We start from the raw sequence: 6,384 nt of genomic DNA on the forward strand, positions 1-6,384 counted from the left end.
GCCAGGTGGGCTGCTTCATTTTTATTTTTTAAGTGGAGGGAGAGCAGCCAGTTCATTTGCATGATCTCTGGCAGTTCGTTTCCAACAGAGCCAGACAGATCCATGTTTAAACGGTTGCCGTGGAAACCAGCGAGCGGCCTTCTCCTCCAAGGTCTGAAGGAGGGATGATGAAAAGTTTTAGCAATCACCATGGAAACCTAGCGCAGAGGCAAGGTGGGTTCAGATCCCCAGTACGCCGACTGGCAGATGAGTGTCCAGGTGCTGGGGTCCTGGTGGGAGGCGGATCCCGACCGTCCCCTGTGACTTCCGGAGTCAAGGGCCAACCCAGAGGCCGCGTCTGCAGTCATGGGCCTGGAGCACCCATGGGGGCAGCAGCAAGGTGGACCTTGGGTCCTCTCCTGCTCAGCCTTTCTTCTCTATAGCTTATTCCTCCCTTCCGTCAACTTCCTGAAGACGAAGGGGCCCACGGGCCTGCTTAGGTTTACAAGAAGGGGCACATTGAAGGCCCAGCTCTGGCTGCTCTGTGGCCCCCTCTTGTGGCCATTAATAACCAGAACGGAGCCCGAGCCCCTGCCCTCCATCGCCGTAGCGTGCTCTGGGGAGCACTCCCCGCCCGGCGGCTTCTCCCGCTGTGGTTTCCCCCAACCGAGCTGTGCCTGTCTGGGAACCAACCTCAGGCTGAATTCCAGTCCAGGACTGCGTGACGAGGGGGACCCTAAGGGGCCGTGGAAGGGCCCTCACCATAGATGGGGGCTGGACGTAGTGAGGAGGGGCTGTGCAGCGGGGCGACCCACCCCCTGCTTCCTGACAGGGTCATGATGCTCTAGTGACCATTTAGGATGGACATGCGTGCTGGAGCACAGGGTGGAGGAATGTCTGTGCACGTGTGCATGTGCATGTGCGTTCATATGTGTGTGTGCATGTGCATGTGCATGTGTGCGCACGCATGTGTGTATGTGTGGGGGGTGCACATGTGCGTGTGCATGTGCATATGTATGTGTGCGCACGTGTGCATGTGCATGTGCGTTCATATGTGTGTGTGCATGTGCATGTGCATGTGTGCGCACGCATGTGTGTATGTGTGGGGGGTGCACATGTGCGTGTGCATGTGCATATGTATGTGTGCGCACGTGTGCATGTGCATGTACGTGCATGCATGCGTGCATGTGTGTGCATGTGTGCATGCATGCGAGCACATTTGCATGCACGCACATGCACACACACATGCACATGTGTGTGTGTGCATGCATGCGGGTGTGCGAGTGCGCATGTGCATGCACGTGGGCGTGCATGCATGTGTGCATATGTGTGTATGTATATGTGCATTGTGTATGTATGTGTGTGCACGTACATGTTCTGCATGTGTGTACACATGCATGTGCGTGTGTGTGCGTGTGCGCGTGTGTGTGGGCCCAGGTACACCCGACCGAAGCAGCGATGTGGGCATAGGACACTGTGGGGACATGCTAGGGGTGGATGGGGAGATGGCAGAAGGCTACATGAGAAGAGAGACCCCAGAAGAGTTTGTCACTGCGGATCCCCGTTTTCCCGGTGTGCGACGCTCAGGGCACGGCTTTGGGAGGATGCATTTGTATGAATTCTGACTTCACAAACAAACTATTCCATAAATACTGAGAGCACCTACTACATGCCGTACATCATTCTAAGCCCTCGGGAGGTAACGGCGAAGGACACAAAGCCCCTCCTTCGTGGGGCTTGACTTCCGATGAGGGAGACAGACTGTGAACAACGAGCATAGCAGACAGACTATACAGCCTGTTACAGGTGATGCGTTGCATAGATTTGAACAGGTAGGGAGGGCCAGGAGCGGGTGCCGGGCTGTCCCAACGTAGAAGTGAGTGGACCGGGGGCCTCGCTGAGCAGCGAGGTTTGAGCAGGGACTTCACGGAGGTGAGGGCGTGGCTGATGTCACATTTGCAGGGAGAACCTTCCGGGGGCAGAAGGAACCAGCGGGAAGGCTGTGACCACATCCAAGGAGGTCGGCGTGGCCGGGGCAGCGCAGTGAGGACAGTGTAGGCGGTCAGGCTGGGGCATGAGGGTTGAGGCCGGGAGGACTTTGGCCCTCACTCTGAGTGAGCCGGGGGCCCACAGGGGATGCGGGCAGATCTGCCTTGTCCTTTATAGGCTCCCTTGGGCTACCGTGCGGAGAGCAGCCTGTGGAGCAGGGAGGAGGAAGGGAGAGCATCTGGTCCTTCCCGGGAGCTGGCAGGGGAAGACGGCCACATCGCTAGGTTCCAGGGGGCCAGGAGGAGAAGTGTCCCTACTCGCTGTGTCATGAAGGTGCAGCCAAGGGGAGTGCGTACGGCGAGAGGGAGGTGTCGAGGTGACCACAGGGGTCTGGCAGGAAGCGGGGACTGAGAGCCGGCCGCTATGGGGCAGAAGAGCTGGATCCAGCTTCGGGTTCGATTTTGCTGTCTGTGAGCTGGCCAGGGGGAGGCGCCTTTCAGAGGTCCAAGGCCACGGGGGACACTGGCCCGAGTTCATGGAGGGGGTCAGGACAGAGAGAGAAACTTGAGGATTGCTGGACAGATGAGGATGCGGAAGAGAAGACGAGGGCCGGACCCTGGGCTCCGGGACATGTCCTGGACACGCGCGGGGGGCGTGAGGGAGGCACAGAGTGGACGGAAGGACGGCCGGGGGGCTGGGGTCTGACGCCAGGCGGAGAAGCGCAGGAAAGGAAGAGCAGTGACCTGCAGAGACAGCGGCTGGGGCAAGGGCAGGACACTGGACCCGGCAGCACGAGGGGCACCGGTGACCCTTGCAAAGGGTCAAAGGCCGGTCGGAGTGGCTTTTAGACAGACTGGGAAGGGCAAGTGTGGCCACTCTCTCTAGCACTTTCTCTGTAATGGCTCCCCGAGTCTCACACTGTCAACCTGGCATCACGCCCAGCACGTCGTAAATACCCGATGCAGAGAGACGGTGGTGACGCTGGGTGTGTGTGTGTGTGTGTGTGTGTGTGTGTGTGTGTGTCCCCAAAGCGGAGTTGCCTGGATCTCTTGAGACGCCTGGCAGCGGTCTTGAGCTGCAAGCGGTTCCAGCGGCCCCTACTTTCCGTGGCGTGAGAAGCAGGCGGGCTGGACGGCCGCCCTCCGGCAGAATCAGGGGTCTGAGACCGAGCTGGGTGGGTGCTTGGAGCCCGTGTCCAACTTCCTTACTGAGCTGGAGAGGGGGACAGGCCCGCGGTCAGGGCTCCGTTAGCGGCAGAGCCCGGGCCGGAAAGGACAGAAGCTCATTCTGCGTTCACTGCTTTTGTTCTGCCCCAGAAGACCCCGAATTTTGAGCGGCTTGAGTTGCGGGAGGCTGAGTTTCAGTTTCTGAGGATGCGTACCCATTAGTGGTCCAGAAAACCGTAACTTCCCAGTTCCAAGAGAGTCTAATGAAAATTTCCAAGACACCTCTCAACCACTCGCTCCACATCTGTTCCCAACACTCTGGCGATTTAAATGTCAGCGCATCGGGAAGGTTTGAGAGGCTTCCCTGAAGGCCCGCGGGAGCTGGAAGGCTGTAAATCGGGGGGAGGCGGGGCTCGGGGTTCCTGTGTGACTGGAAGAAGATGCTAAAGGAGAATAGGAAAAAAACACAGGTGAGTCAGGGATTCCGGCCCTTCCCGAAGCTCGGAAGTTCTCGCCAGCAGCGCCGGGCGTCGGAAAAGAACTAAGTGGCTGTCGTCATCACGGGGGGTGTCTGACCTGCGAGTCGCTGAAAACGGCGTTAAATATTTTTATTCGTTACAAACGCACCGCCGAGCGAGCTCAAGCGGGCTCTTAAAATCCAGGGAAGGGGCTCGGGGAGCGGAGAGACGAGGTCGAGGGCCACAAACCGAGAGCCAAGACCAGGAGCAAAGGTGAAGCCGGTCCCAGCAAATGAAGCGCCCACGGGAGACGCCGCCTGGGGAGAGATCCAAGTCAAGGCCATCCTCCCGGTGACAAACGCATAACCCCTGCCTTGCCGGCCTCTCCGATTTCTGCCCTGGCACCCTGGGCAGGGGACGGGAGTGACTGCTTTCTCGGCCCCGGTAGGCAGGGAGCTCAGCTGGAGATCGCAAGCCGATGGAGGCGGCTGGGGCTGCCTACAACTTCCTCGCCCTCCCTGGGTGGACGGTGGCCTGTTCTTTTTGCCAGAGTCTGGAACAAGCTCTGTGGCCTGAGGCTTAGGGCTTTACTCCCCCAAGGCTGGGGAAGCGGGGAGGGCTGGCAGGGAGAAAGTGAAGCCCAGCCCAGTCCCATCTCTTCCAGAAAACTCACATACCTTCCGCTTCTGGGTCTCCTGATGCCACTGCAGAAAGCTGTTCCATGCGGCATGCCTTTCAAGTTCTTAAAGGTCCCAAATGCCACTGCACACGAGGGCCCCAAGACCACAGTCCAGTTTTACTATTTCCGTCTATCCGATATCACGTGGTGTGTGCTCAAACGGGGTGGCCTGAGATCGCTCGAAGTGGATTTTGCTCTTGGTTCAGCCGAACCAGTATTGATGGGGTCCTCAGTGTGCACGAAACCCTCACTCTGCCTCTCCCGCAGCCCAGGGTGGGGGGCTTGGAAAACTAATGGCAAAGGAAGCGGGGGACGGTGTCACGTGCTCAGCTGTGCCGTGAGCTGTCGGCCAAATGGGTGTGCCTGTTGCCGTGCAGAAATTATGGAGGTGGGAGGCATGGGGGATCGGACCCCCAGGAAGAGGACGCGGCCAGCCGGGGGGCAGGTCAGCTGCGCCTGCCTATCACTAGGGCGGTGGGCTCCTGGATGGAGCTTCAGATGACAGCTTGGACGGAATCACAGTAATTCAGCTAGAAATAAAAGAGAGAGAGAGAGAGAGAGAGAGAGAGAGAGAGAGAGAGAGAGAAAATGCTAATTAATACGAAGATCACAGAGCAGGTCAAGGAAGAGATGGTAATGATAGGCAAAGCATCCTTTCAACAGACACACATTTCAAGGGGGAGAAAGACGCCCCCTGCTCCCGGGGTAGGCACGTTGTCAGAAGCCACGTGTGTGCACAGGCAGACGCCTGGTGAGGTACGGGGTGCGGGGTGGGGGGTCTCCCCCTCACGCTGACTCCAGGCTCATGCCGGCGCTGGTGGTTCTGGGGGTTGTCAGAGGCAGCCGGGCCTGGTGTTAGGTGATTCTGGGGACATGGGGTCGCTGCCCGCATGGTCCCGGGGCTGCTCAGAGGACACTGCGTCTCCGTCACTAGGAACCGCAGCGAAATCGTCCAGCCTTTGGACGTGGAGAGCCGGGCTGAGTGTGCCAGGACTTCTGGGCGGGCGGAGGAAGAAAACATGGAGGGAGGAGAGGGTTTCCATGCCTGGGGCGAGGCCCGGGACAGCAGCACTCATAGGCCAGCCAGCGCGGCCCTCCAGGCTCAGACCTGCTCCTCGCTGTCCCCCGCCCCGTCCTCTGCTGGACCAGGGCCCCGGGGGCGGCCTCTCTGCCAGTGCCAAAGCCACACCCTCTGTGCACTATCACTCCTTGGGCCTCACTGGCCCCGCGTCTCGCTACCGTCCCTCGGCCTTCTGTCACTCTGCCTTCCGAGGCACAAAGGGCTGAGGAGGGGACCAGAGAGGACCTCGGGGGAGGCGGGCCGTCCGGGAGAGCAGAGTCCGGCCCCGTCACCAGGGGATACTGGTGCCTTCACGGAGTCCCGGGGGAGTGGGGAGAGACGCTAGGTTTCCGCGGATGACGAAGATGTAGTTACACACACGTTACCTAGAGTGATTTTTACACCAGACTCGAAATAACTGATGACAATAATTTACTGCTAATCCCATAAGACATTGGACTTCCTTATTATTTGAGGCTTCAAAAATAAAAAAAACCAACTCTGTAGGAGATACAACCAAACGTCTCTCTCGTTTCTCCAGCGTCCACTTCTGCTGACGCCCAGGGACGAGGTCCGTGGTTCGCCCCCAGACTCGCCCTAAAACGCTGATGTCTGGACTGGTCTGCCCCTGGGGGGGCCACCAGACTTTTTTTTTTTAACGCCAGCAAGGCTCTGGCTCCTTCCCATCCCTCCGAGCGGTCACTTCCTCTCACGATGGGCTGTACCCACAGCGGGGACCCCACACCTGCCTCCGTCCGTCTTACAGTGCTCCGGACGGCCACCGGCAGTGGGGGCTCCTTCTCACGGTTTCCCCCGTCATCTTGGTCCCTTTTTGAGCTCCTTGTCCCTCCCCTCCTCCTTCTAACAGCCACCTGCACTGTACCCCTCTGTGGAAGCACCTGTTTTCTAAGAGAATTTGAGGATCTTTTGAGCATCATCTCTTTTCTTCCCCCCTAAATACTTGCCTGTTGTAAGGAAATCGGCTGCAAGGATGTGGGAGGAGGTCTGCAGAGGAGGGTGGGCCCTCCTGGTTCCCCGACGAGGCCACTGGGG

Source organism: Pteropus vampyrus, unplaced genomic scaffold, assembly GCF_000151845.1.
Source record: "Pteropus vampyrus isolate Shadow unplaced genomic scaffold, Pvam_2.0 Scaffold52, whole genome shotgun sequence".
Classification (NCBI taxonomy): Eukaryota; Metazoa; Chordata; class Mammalia; order Chiroptera; family Pteropodidae; genus Pteropus; species Pteropus vampyrus.